This window comes from Gopherus flavomarginatus, chromosome 2 (genome assembly GCF_025201925.1).
Source record: "Gopherus flavomarginatus isolate rGopFla2 chromosome 2, rGopFla2.mat.asm, whole genome shotgun sequence".
NCBI classification, from domain to species: domain Eukaryota; kingdom Metazoa; phylum Chordata; order Testudines; family Testudinidae; genus Gopherus; species Gopherus flavomarginatus.
Window position 1 is genome coordinate 75,549,346 of NC_066618.1, and position 13,816 is coordinate 75,563,161.

The following is a 13,816-nucleotide window of genomic DNA, read 5'->3' on the forward strand; positions in this document are numbered from 1 at the left end:
TGATCAGTATGCTCTCTATACCTACACCCAAGTCATTAATGAAGATGTTAAACAAGACCAGAGCCAGAACAGATTCCTGTGGAACTTCACTTGAGACCTCCCTCCAACTTGATATCATTCCATTAATAGTTACTCTTTCTTTGCAGTTGTTTAACCAATTATTTATCCACTTAATGGTAGTTCTGTTGAGCCTGCATTTCCCCAGCTTATAGGAATGTCATGTGGCACTGTGTCAAAAGTCTTGCTGTAGTCCAGGTATATTATGTCCACCGCATTCCCCTTATCCACCAAATCAATTACCCTGTGAAAGAAGGAAATCAAGCTGGTCTGGCATGATTTGTTTTTGGTAAATCCATGCTGGCTGCTAGCAATTACCCTTCATCCTCCAGGTACTCGCAAATTGAATATTTTATAGATTGCTCTAGTAGCTTCCCAGGTATTGAAGTGAGGTTGACTGGTCTGTAGTTTCACAGCTTCTCCTTTTCCCCCTTTTTAAGATGGGCACTATGTTAGTCCTTCTCCAGTCTTCTGGGACCTCTCCTGTCATCCATTGAATTTCTAAATATTATTGCCAGTGGCTCTGAGATTTCTTCAGATAATTCTTCCAGGACCCTTGGGCGAATAGCCTCCGGCCTTGCTGATCTGAATGCATTCAAATTGGTCAGAATATCTCTGATGTGTTTTTTACTTATGATCTGCATCCCTTCCCCTTTATTGTCTATGGTAACTTTGTATTAATGTGTATAATCATTATATGTTAATGACTTTTTGACATATTAGGATTTTTTTTTGGGGGGGGGGCGTAATAAGCAAGTTGTAAGTAAATGAGTATGGTGGATTAAACTTACCTCTTGAATACACCCTTGCCATCCAGTTGCAGTGCTGTCATTCTCTTTGGCTACCAACACCTCCTGCAGGCTGTCAGTAAGCCTCTGTGGGTCTTCTGTATCTCAGCCTTCCACCAGGTCACACAATCCAAAACCCTTTCCGGAGTATAACAAGCAAAACCTGAAATTGTTTCTTGCCCTTCAGGGTCAATTATAAACAAAATAATCTCTTACCCTTTCTGGGTTAAATTTTCTCTCTGGGATAGAAACAGCAGAGGTTCCCCTTCTTAGTCTCTGCCACTGAAGGTGGCCAGTGATAGGTGCTGGCTCAGCCTGGGTCCTCTGGCTACAGCATAGGGAGCTCCCTCCTCACTCCTCTGGCTCCAGTTAAGAACTGACTCACCTGTATGCTGGGGCTTGATTGGCTGTTGCTTGTCCCCAGCCCTTCTGGCTGCTGGACAACCACACCTTGCTAGTTTTCAAAATGGCTGCTCTTTTCTTCACAGATAATTATTTCCTGGACTGGGGTAAAGCAGAACAGTGGGGCTTCAAGCAAGGGGCCATGAAGACCCGATATACTCCATCATAATGGGTGAGTGAGAACGCAGGTGTATGTGAAGGTGAAGAGCTGGACACACAATGTATGGGTGTAGACAACAGTGTGGTTGGGCGGGGACTTTAGTCACCCAAAAATGTAGAGATTGCATTAAGAAAAAAGACACTGATCTTGGAATAGAAGCTCATTTATCTCATCTTATGGAAGGTGGACAAATTTAATCATCACTAAAGGAATATTCAACAGCTATCATTTTATTATTTTTTAACTCTATCCCCTCTCCCCATAAAAAAAAAAAGTTGTCTATGCCACTGCACTGGACCAGATTTTCAAAAGCAAGTGAGAAAAAGTACACATACAGAAACTCCAATGCATTGACATAAACTTATTTGCATGCATACATCTTTATATACCCATGCAGATCAGGGGTTTTGCATGTGCACTTTTGGAAATCCGTTCCTTTGTTTAAAATCTTATGACATCTACAAACTTATAAAGCAGGTGTGGCCAAAATGTGGCTTGTGAGCCTCACGTGGCTCTTACAGTTCAAGTGCGGCTCCCGGAGGCCCCCATCACCCTCCCCCTGATCCTCCGCCTACAAAACTGGGCAGAGGTCACTCGGGGCTTCTGCCCGGCAGGGAGGGGGGGAATCTAAGGACTTTAGCCCTGTGGGCGGGCATCGGGGCAGAAGCCCACACCCTGGCAGGCGCTGCCCTGTGGGACAAGTTGTGCAAGTCTTGCGGCTCTCGAACTTCTGAAAATTACTGTATGTGTCTTGGAGGGTCAGTAAGTTTGGCCACTCCTGCTGTAAAGGATGGCGGAGGAGGACAACAAATAGGGCAAATTCAGAGAAGATGTAAATTGTGGGGTAAGTTTTACATTGGTAAATCACTGTAGGTGTAAATTAGTGTAATTAACAGGACAAAGGTGGAAAGGTGGGGTGATAGCAGGAAAAATAATTGTCAAGAGACTAATAAATCATAAGATAAAGCATTGAGCCTGAACACCACTGACTTAGTGATGTGTAGGTTTACACTTTCTTTGAATTTGACACAATGTAAAAAGTAAAGACAAAAAGGGCCAGACCATGAGGCTAGTAATGGAGGGTAAAGCACTGACAAATATAAGACTACAGAAGTTTTGGTGAAAGAAATATATAGTGGCAAGGTATTCCACAAAATTGTCACAAAATATTTGTGGAATGAAAAATTAGAAACCTGAGCACAAAAGAAAAGAGGGAAACAGCACTTGGATACTGAAAAGAACCCCCAAACCATCTTCAAAAATATCTTTACAAGTGTGATTCTGCAAAGGTAATTAGATTTCTCCAAAAGGTCTGAGTTTTTTCCATTATTTTTACCATGGTTTTTGTGACTTGCGACACCAATGCCTCCGAACTACTTTCCAATCCCTAACCCTCTAGTTTATTGGCACGTACACAGAGAAAGTTTTCTCAGAACAAAGGCCCTACTCCTAAACTTTCAAAGCAGTGATGAGTTAGGTAACTCGCCTTAAAGTGAAAGGGAGCTACTTGGTTACAAAGCCAAATGTCACTTTTAAAAAACATAGGGGTTAGAATCTGGATGTTATCCATAATCTGATGTTACATATCAGACACTGATGAAATTCAGGCATCAGCTTCCCCATTCTGCAGCTTAGGTCTCATCAAGGGAATTGATTCATCACACTGCAATCAGTCCTTTTGGTACTTATCTGAATACAAATTAACATACTGAAAGAGATTTACATGTTTGTGTTGTAGAAGACAGCGCTCAGGAAAAACTGATTTATCATGTGCAGTGGATTTAGTACAATACAGACTTCCCTTAAAGTTGAACTAAGAAGGAGTTTTTAAAAATTGAGCTCATGCTCTTCTTTACTTCTTTATGCTGCATACAAAGGATAAACACTAAGAGGGATTGTTTGTTTGGTTTGTTGTAATTTTTTTTTGTTTCCCTCCCCCGCTTGTTTTTTACCTTCCAATTATCAGGAATATCAAATTTGGTCTTCCCTAGTTCTGCTGAAGAACCTGTAATAGGTCTTGGAGATGTTATTATCAGCTCTAACATCTTCACCGAAGGGGTGACGGTGTTAAGCTTTCCTTTCTCTAGAATATTAATTAGTTATTGTAATTAATTAAAAAAAACAAGAAACAAAATATAAATAGTCCAATACTTTTAGTTAGACTGAAAATCTCTTCCCCTCTTAATTTTCATTCTCTTAGCTCTTTCATGTAAAAACATTTCAAAAAAGCAAAGCCTCAGTTATACATCAAGAGCAAAAAAGGGCAAATGCTCAATCATTTTTTTCTGGTACACATCACTTTTAAATGATAGAACTTTGGGTCCTTTGCTCCTTTCCATTCTGTGGTGTGGAGGGGAAAAGAGGAGGGCTAATTACACCTTCAAACATATATATGATATAACAATAGCTAGGCAGTGGGTATACTGTGACTGCTCCTTATTATACCAGATATGATCATTTAAGTGTTACCTTGCCCTCCTTTCCATTTGTTTAACTCCATTGTGTCTTGTTACATGATTAAACTGTAAGATCTTTGGAAAAGAGATGTTCTTTTGTGCATAGCAAAAAGGGGCCTTGATCCCTTACCGCAGTCAATACCATAATATAATTAATGTATTTATTTATTTCTAACATACAATGATTGAATTGAGGAAAGCTGAAGTGAATTAGTGTCTATGTCAAATCTTCAGCCTTCACAATGCTGCTAGTTGGCTAAAAAGGAGAACATTTTGAGTATACCATCACTTTTCCACTCCTATTTAAGTACTATTTATTTACTGAGAGACACCAAGTCACAGTATCTTTACTTATCCCCTAATTTCAGTTTGTCACAGATTAAGTTTTTGTCACCATGACTCAAGATACAAAACTGTTTGGGCCCTTCCAAAACCTCATAATATTCTTTCAATAATTCCTACAAGGATTTCCAAACGGTATTGATTTAGTTAGCTTCATTCAAATACGCTTCTTGATGCATAGTTCTGGGTAGAAGTAGAAGTGGATTTTACCCATTACCCATTTAAAGCAAAACACTTGATGAATTAAAGAATGTAACCGTGATTTAAGCATTACAGCAGCTAGGATCTTAAGACCTTATTTAAAGCCCACTGAAATCAATGGGAATTTTTCCATTGAGTTCTTTTGGGCTTTGGATTAAGCTCTTAATAATGCAATATGCCTTTAATGGGCTACGGCGGGGTGGACAACCTAAGCCTGAGGAGGAGCCAGAATTTACCAATGGACGTTGCCAAAGAGCCACAGTAATACGCCAGCAGCACCCATCAGCTCCCCCTCCCCACCGCTCCCAGTGCCTCCCACCCAGCAGCCCTGATGATCAGTGCCTTCCCTTCCCTCCCCGCACCGCCTGATCAGCTGTTTTGCAGTGTGCAGGAGGCTCAGGGGGAGGGAGGAGCGAGGGCATAGCAGGCTCAGAGGAGGGCGCGGGAAGGGGTGGAGTGGGAGCAGGGCCTGTGGCAGAGCCAGGGGTTGAGCAATGAGCATCCACTGGCACACTGGAAAGTTGGCGCCTGTAGCTCCAGCCCCAGAGTTGTTGCCTATACAAGGAGCTGCATATTAACTTCTGAAGAGCTGCATGTGGCTCCAGAGCCACACATTGGCCACCCCTGGGCTAAGGTAAGAAGGCAAAACAGCTTAATTTGTCTGAGCTTTCTTTAGAAATAAATAAAGTAATAAATACTACTACTACTAAAATAAATCTAAAGGCTTATAACCTAGAGGTCCTCGGGCCCCAAAGAAGCTTTGAATTTTTAGATACAGTTAAAAGTAATCTGAACAGTATCTTGATATCTGTTTTTCCAAACAGTACCATTGTTTACAACACTAGTAACAACAACTAAAGACAGTAATAATAATATTAATTGGGTTTACATAGCACCTACATTAATTTTCAGAACATCCTTATGAAGTAAGTAATTAGAAATGGGCCCAACGCTCTGAGGAAATACAGATTCTGATCTGAGTTTAACAGCTCAGGCACATCTGTATCATGGATCACTTTACTTATTGCTCAAATGCAGCAGCTGCTAGAGTGGAACACAGCAGCAGTTTTAACAGCACAGGGCAACACTAAATAAAATGTTGAGATGAGAAAAAATAGAAATCATATTCAGCTGAAGATACAGGGGGAATTTAGTCCCCAGTGCAGCAAGGTACTTAAACACTTGGCTAGCTTTAGGCTCATGAGGAGTCTCATTGACTTCAACAACATTAGTCATGTGCTTAAAGCTAGAGTGCTTCAGTACCTTACTGAAAATGGGGTCTTAGGTATGCAGAAAATAAAACATCCTAGCCAGTGAAACCTCAATAGGTTCATTTCAAAAGCAAAGGTTGAAATGTTCTCCTCAACAGAGAAGTACACAGAAGCAGAAATTATTTTGCCTAGCTGTGACTAAAATGATGTGGTTTTATGATTATCAGTACTGTCTCTTGATGAGATTCATGTTCTAGTACGCAAATATGCAGAAATTATTGCTGATCAGCAAAGGGTCATAGGCAGAAAGATGCTGAATTTAAGTCAGACTAAATTTTCCAGACTGGTGAATGTGAAGAAAATAGGTTATTGTTATTGTTGTATCACTTTTTGATACACCCAAAGAAAATAGAGGTGGGAGGGAAGGCTTTATAAAAACAACATGTTTTGATCAACCACAGTAGGAAAAGAGTCTTCCCCTGCTCACATCCTGTTTGTTACTTTTCTATCTCGGTATCGGGTTTAAATATGGAACACATAAGATGCAGTGAGTATATCTAATCAAATGTATAAATAAATAAATAAACGAACAAGGGAAACCAAACCATAGATTGTTCTTTTGATGATAGGAATGAAGGAAACAGCAATATCTTTTTTTCAAATATTAAATCTACTGAGATGTGCATAGGATGAATTATATGATGCCACAACCACTAACCTACTGTAAGATCAGATGTGGATAACAGTGGAGATTTGCTAGATAAAAGGCTCCCTGAAGTTCTACACACTAGGAAAAGATATGGTGTAAATTTGTATTCATTCATCCATCCAAAAATTCACTTGATATAAAAGAAGTCATAAGGTAATGGAAAGAAAGAGACTTTTGAGGAATACATCAGAGAAATATCCAATTACTGAAATCACCAAGTCACTGGACTTGTGATAGCTTCCTCAAAATTCTCTTGCAATCAACCAATGAGCTGCTTCTGTTTTATCACATTTATTTTCTGTTACTGATAGCTGATATTTACACCACCATTCCTCTCTTCCAGGGATAGTAAACCACCCTTCAGAACCATATTCAATGGCCAAGATCACACTAAATTAGGCTTTTTCGGTCTTAAACATAGAGAGGTGGTATTGCCTAGTTGCTATTGCAGCAGCCTATAAATCAGAACACCTAGATTTGATTTCTGCCTCTGCCACTGACATGCTCTGTGACCTAGGACAAGTTATTCACTATGAACTCTTTGTTCCGTAGTTTACTTAGTGTAAAATGAGGAAAACAGTGCTTACTTCTTTGTAAAGCACTTAGAGATCTACAGATGAAAAGATTATTATTAATAATATTATTAAAATCAAGGGACAGCAACTATTCCAGACAATGGGGGCTCCATGTTAATTATACATCTAAATAAACTGCAAATAATCCTCAGAAAACCATTCAGCAATAAAACAGAATTTAAAGCTCTAAAGAGGGATGTACTGCTTTTAAAAAAGTCTGTTTGTTTTGTTGCTGATGAACTCTGTTGTGTCTGTTTTTTTTTTCCATTCAAGGAGGAGTCACTATACCCTGTGTTAGTCATTCAGGACGGTACCCTGCACCGACCTCTATGATTACAGAGATTCTTGACCCAGAGAAATTAGAGCAGTTCCACTGCAGAATGGGTGCAGAGACCATGGTGTGTTCCTCAGATCTATGCTTCATTGGGATTTTCGGTGTCCCAGTACAAAGGAGGTTTTTGAGGAGTGGCTTGGCAAGGGAAATAGTATGGATGATGCCAGTGGATTCTTCTTTAAGTGGCTCCATCAGTCATTCTCCCATACTGAGGGGGTGTGGATCAGCCAGACAGATAGGAATAAATATTTGTAGGAAAGAGCTTACAAATATTTATCAGAAACTGGCCCCTTTCAAGACTGTGCTGTCACCTAGGAAAGAACAAAATAAAGGAATAGCTAGGGGGTCTATTACATGAGAGCATGTTGTAAGATGGGAGAAGTTTGGGGACTTCATTAGGGGCAGGAAGTAGGGAAATTCTAAAAGTTTGGAGCTCCAATAATGGTTCAGATACATTTCCAAAACGAACCTCCAAAGTGAGATTCACCCATCATTACTCTAATTACTTGTATAACAAGAGTCCTCACTATGAAGAACAATTTCTTTTGTAAGCAGAGGAAATCAAATTATTGTTGGTGGTTAGGTTTGTTTCTTTTCAGAGCAGGGAGAGAGAGTGGTTAGTAGTGGCCTGACCTCCTCTCATTTGCATTAATGAACTACTACAATTTTTAAAGCCTAATTTTACCCCTTTTTCCTGGATGCCCTAGTATTGAAGTAAATATGTGTAACTCTGTTGGGGTTCAGAGAACACAGCCCTTTAAATATTTTTCCTGAAGGGGGAAGTGCTGAATGTTCCAAAAGGAAGAAGTGCTGTTGGGGAGAGGGGGAGCAGATATGCCAAACCCTCGGACAAAATGCAGAAATTGGGTTTGGTTTTGGCTTAACTGGCTTGTGAGTTGCTTGTTGGCTAGTTTCTGGCTTGTAGCTTGTTTGACTTGCAGCTTGTTGCTTCTTTTTTTTGATTGGCTCCCAACAAGCAGGGGCAAAGGGGGGAGAGTGTCAGGGTGCACAGTGGGGCCAGTCCCAGATGCACACCAGAGGGGGGATCTAGTCACAGAGTGTTGGGGTTCTTAGGGAATGGCTTGTTTTGAAATGGGATTAGCTTGATTTTGGGTTTATTGTGAAAGATGAGGTGCTTATTTACCACGTGACAGTTGGTAACTGTGAGGGGAAGCAGAGAGAGAGGGGAGAACAAGAGGGTGTGTGTCAGGAGCTCCAGACAGAAGGGCTGCAGCAAGCAGGCCATCGCAGAGCGAAGCAGCCAAGAACATGCCTGAAGCCTGGGAGGGACAGAGCGATTGATCTTGGAAACCCCAGGACAGGAGTCAGGAGGAGCACTGTGCCAGGGAGGAATCGCCCAAGAAGGACAGACCTAGTATCACTTCTGCCCAGAGCTGCATGGGGCGGTGAGTACTAGGGCTTGTGACTTTGCATTGGGAATAAGGAGGGACGCTATTAGCTAATTAAGTGGGGAGGCTGTTGCTCTGAGTGGCTTTGCCGAGAGCACCAGAAGAGGGCACCAGAGGGGTTTGTTGGAGAAAGTTTACTGGAGCCAAAGATGACCAGGAGCACCCAAGACTCACCACTGGACTGGAATTTTGCCCAGGATTCTTGATCTCTGTGTGCAGACATATTGCTCGGTGCCTGCCCTTTCAAATTGTGGTACCACTGGGCCTGTGGGGCCTTGTTTTGAATGCAACCCTGTTTTACTGCTCCCCCTATATTTCCCTTGTTGTTTTTCCCTCATCCCTCTGTGAATGAATATTTCCCTTTCCTATATTCAGTGTACTCTTCCAGTGCTTGTGTGTTCACTCGGGGTGGGGGTGTTGGAACAGGTGCCCCTGGGGTGGAAGAGACTTTCCCTGCTGCATTCCTGCATGCACTTTCTCTTGGCCAGAGCTGCCTGCAGAGCAGATTCCACCTTGCCCATGAGGGCACTAAAGTTACATATGAAAATATTTGAAATGAAGAGGGAAATGTCAGGGAATCAAAAGCCAGTGACAGATTGTTCCTGAGCTGTAGGCTGGGGTGACGGGGTGGGGGGAGATGGGGGTTAAGTCCCCATGAGTTCCATATCTTCTCTGTGACATGGTCTGTGTTGGTGGACCACAGACTATGATTTAAGAACTATTACACTAGATGTTTCATTTTAATTGGTTATGCCCCGATACACAATATTCAGGTGGGCTTCTGAAAACATATTCAAAATGGGCCCCCTACAGAACTCTGTAGGGCCACTCCACTCCATGCTTGTTTTGTCCCCCACTCAAGATGTCCTTATTCTCTCCTTTACCCCATATGATGTACCTGGTAGCTCTGCATTCCTCACTTCTTCTTAAGCTTCTGACTCCCTTATACAGTAACTCTTCACTTAACGTTGTAGTTACATTACTGAAAAATGTGACTTTAAGTGAAACAATTTTAAGTGAATTCAATTTCCCCATAAGAATTAATGTAAAGGGGAGGAGGGTTATGATTCAGGGACATTTTTTTCACCAGACAAAAAACTATATATGTTATAGATATACAAACAGTATACGTTTTAAACAAACAATTTAATACTGTTCACAGCTATGATGATTGTGAAGCTTGGCTGAGGTGGTGAAGTTAGAGGGTGGAAGAGGATGGGATATTTCCCAGGGAACGCCTTGCTGCTAAATCAGTGGTTCTCAAACTTTTGTACTGGTGACTCCTTTCACAGAGCAAGCCTCTGAGTGTGACCCCCTCACAATTAAAAATACTGTTTTATATATTTAACACCATTATAAATTCTGGAGGCAAAGCAGGGTTTGGGGTGGAGGCTGACAGTGCACGACCCCCTATGTAGTAACCTCATGACCCCCTAAGGGGTCCCAACCCCCAGTTTGAGAACCCCTGTGCTAAATGATGAACCAGCACATTTTTGTTAATGTAGCCTCTCACTCTACAAGACAGCAGGAATGGAGGGGAGAGGAGATAGCATAGCAGACAGAGACAGACACACACCTTATGTGTGGGAGGGAGAGAGAGAGAAATGCACACTGCCTCTTTAAGTAAGCTGACCCACTCTTAAATGCACTGTCTTTTTAAGTGGATCAGGAAGTTGAGACAGCAGCTGCTGCCCCAGGCTCTCTGTCTCTCCGTGGGTGTCCCCACCCAGCTCTATATGGAGAAGAAGGGGTAAGCAAGGTGTAGGAGCAGCAGGGAGGGGGACACCTTGACATTAGCAGACAGCAAGCAGGAGGCTCGGGGAGCAGCTCCAAGGCAGAGGGCAGGAGCAGCACATGGCAGTGGCGGGGAGGGATAGCTGCAATTGCTAGTCTGCTGGGTGGCTGCAGCACAGGGAACTTAGGGGAGCGGGGAGCTGATACGGGGGCTGCCGGTCCACCCTGGTTCCAAGCCCCCATCAGCTAGCTGCAACAGGCTGCTCTTTCTGCAAGCAGTGGGCAAAGCAGGCAGCTGCCAAACGACATTAGAAGGGAGCATTCCACAACTTTAAACGAGCACGTTCCCTAATTGATCAGCAACATAACAATGAAACAACGTTAACCGGGATAACTAAGTGAGGAGATACTGTAATCCTCAATGTCCCAGGTGATGTAGACCTTCTATCTCGCACCTCCCATTTATCACATCTGCTGGTGGTCGACACAATTGACTGTTATTTGGGGCTACCTACCTAAATGAGCAGAAAGCTGCTTCCCCATGTGCTGCCTACAAGGATGACTAGTACAGGGGCTGCTTTTGGAACTCAGGGCAGCAGGTAGACACAGAGATCAGTGGCTTCAGGGAATCACAAAGCATTTTTACTCTCTCCTCAACACATACAGCAACTTCTTGCAGTGACGACGGATCATCTGCTCTCCCGTCTGGTGACCCTGTTTCTCCTAACTACACGTTAATCAGACAAGGGAGACCCAGCTCTTCAAGCCTGACTTCTTCCACCACTAACAACAATTTCTCCTGTAAAGACCCTGAACTTGTGGGCCTCCAAGAACCAGAGGCAGTTGGGTTAGGATTTATTCTCATCTGGGTGGGTAAATATTTCGTGACATGGACAGCATAAGAGACTAGCTACTAACTCAGTTTTCTTCTTTTGAAAAGGGCATCTCCAGAAATCTCAGAGGAAAGTGCAATAGCCCCATGAGCAATTTTAGAGTGGCTTCACAGCAGTTTTTCCTCCCTTAAAAGAGAGAAGCCATCATTCTTCTTTGATTCCATTAAATGTTAATTCTCATTTTGCTCCCTCACATGTCACCTATGAGTGGATATACTTCACACAAGTAGGCTTAGTCAAGAATCACAGCCTTTAACTGGAAATCAAATATTTTATGAAACAAGATCAAAAGGTGTCAAACATAGTTTACATTTTGAAGAGATGACATTTGAAAATATTCCTTTGAACTCATTTGACCAAGGTTATTTGGGGTTTTCTAAAAATCACACTTGTGTACAGACATACTCTCTCTCCCTTTATCTGGTAAGAACAAGGTGTGGAGACTTGTGCAATAGATAATTAATCTCTATTGCTATCTATAGTTTCATAGTTAACACTGTCTTGATAGAAGTGTGAAAACACATTCACACCTTAGAAAATGGGTGATTAATCAAATGACAATATGAATCTCAGACAGAAACACAGAAATGACTGCAAGCTAGAGCTATTTATGACTATATTTTTCTTTGTAACGTTTAGGAAAAAAACTCTAAAACCTGCACTTTTAAGTCATCTCAAGCAGTTTCTCAAACTTTTTGAACAGCACAGTTCCTCAAACATATGGGGAAAATTAGCAGGTTTTTCCCACTGTAATCTACACAAAAGTGCTGAAAATCAGGGCAACAGCCAGCTGCCTATCTATACTAGTGTTCCTAACATTGCTCCACCAGAGGAGCTAAACTGGTGTTAGAAAACATTTTTCTACCATAGATGAGTGCCACGAGACAGATGATCTCAGCACCGTCAGACCACCAGCAGACGAATGCTATTAAGCAGCAGTCATTGCCCCATAGAGACTCTGTTAAAACAGTTGTGCTATTAAGTATCATTGATCTTAAATCAGTTGCCTGGGAGATTTCCCAGTTAAGCGGCTTTCCTGGAAAAGTATGTTCCAGTTAAGTGGAGCATACCGTAATACCTTTACATATGAGTTTAATGCAGCTAGAACCCTACAGCTTTTAACAGGGCTCCACATGGGTGCAGAGCTCGTTGGCGGATTCACATTCAAATAATTATTTACTACATTTAAAATATATACTTCAAATATGATTTTCAAAACAATTTCTTACCTAATAATGTTCCAGTAGCTCCATACAAATGAATAGTGCTGATCTCTCTTAGCAAGAGTTGCCAATTTTACTGATAATTTCCAGCATGAAGTCTGGGCTGACGAGATAGTTTGAAACACCGGAAATGCAAGTCACCATTTGGATGCACGCTAAAAGCAAGAAAATTACAAAAAACGGTTTTAAGATAAGTTCTGCAACAATTCAGAAATAAATTTTGGTTAACAGTTGTTAAGCTATATAATCAGATTGTCAAGATAGCAGCTTGCTGTTTGATAATTATTTCTTTTTATACATAATTATTTCTTTTACATACATTTACATTTCAGAAAGTGACTGCGTGAATTTTTGATTTTGTGAAAGCAAAGGATCATAATGCTTTGCAACTTTACATCTGACTGCAACCAAGCACCTGGTATAATTGAAACACTAGGATCACACTATTACAAACATTATGCTGATGGTGGGGAGAAGTTACAGTTGCTGTGGAAAGCATCTGCTGAGCATATAAAATCTCTTCCATTAATGTAGATTTTTTGTACTTATAGTATTTAAGGAGACATTGTCAAATTGATTTTTTTTTAATTCCATTTTCTAATAGTTCATCCTTTAAATATGATGCATTGGTATTTGTAATCCTTACAATAAAAATTGTAGGTGTTTTTCAGTCCCCTTGTTATTTTTTGTAAAGCTCATTAACAGAGGGAGAAACTGACTCACTATATAGGAGAAACAGTAAAAAGTAATACACATGGGGTTCTGTCAAACAGTACAAAACCTGTAGAAAAATATTTTTTCTTGCTAAATTCTTTATGGTAATTTTAGGTGTTACTTGTAACTCTAGTATGCACAACAGCATAAGTTTTCAAAATGGTGAATAATTTGGGTGCTGAAAGGCTTCCAAAAGGACTTGGTTTCAGATAGGGTGACCAGACAGCAAATGTGAAAAATCGGACCGGGGGTGGGGGGGTAATAGGAGCCTATATAAGGAAAAGACTCAAAAATCGGGACTGTCCCTATAAAATCCGGACATCTAGTCACCCTAGGTTTCAGAAAGTGCTGAGTATACACACTCTGAAAATCAATCTCTGCTAAGGCATCTCAAATTGGACACACAAGAATGAGGGAATCCAAAATAACCTGACACTTTGAAAATGGTGGGCCAACATTTTCAGACCAAAATCTGATTTTTTCAAATTAATGTCCCTTTAACCTACCACAGTGGAAATTCCAGTAGAATCCATTAGATCCTTCAACTAGACTCTTTTGGTTTCTTTTAGTACAGGGATTCTCAAGCTTCATTGCACTATGACCCCCTT

General features: G+C 41.2%; 1 long non-coding RNA gene across 3 annotated transcripts in view; it reads right to left on the bottom strand.

Moving 5' to 3' along the window:
* Positions 1–13,816, bottom strand: part of LOC127044097 (uncharacterized) — a 30,148-nt gene that overhangs the window by 11,241 nt on the left and 5,091 nt on the right. For 2 of the 3 annotated variants that reach the window (XR_007772396.1, XR_007772394.1), the window contains exons 2-3: positions 12,501–12,649; positions 849–983 (exon numbers count right to left, since the gene is read on the bottom strand). This is a non-coding gene — a long non-coding RNA (uncharacterized LOC127044097). The remainder of the gene's footprint in view (positions 1–848; positions 984–12,500; positions 12,650–13,816) is intronic. The other variant, XR_007772395.1, reaches the window with a different exon arrangement.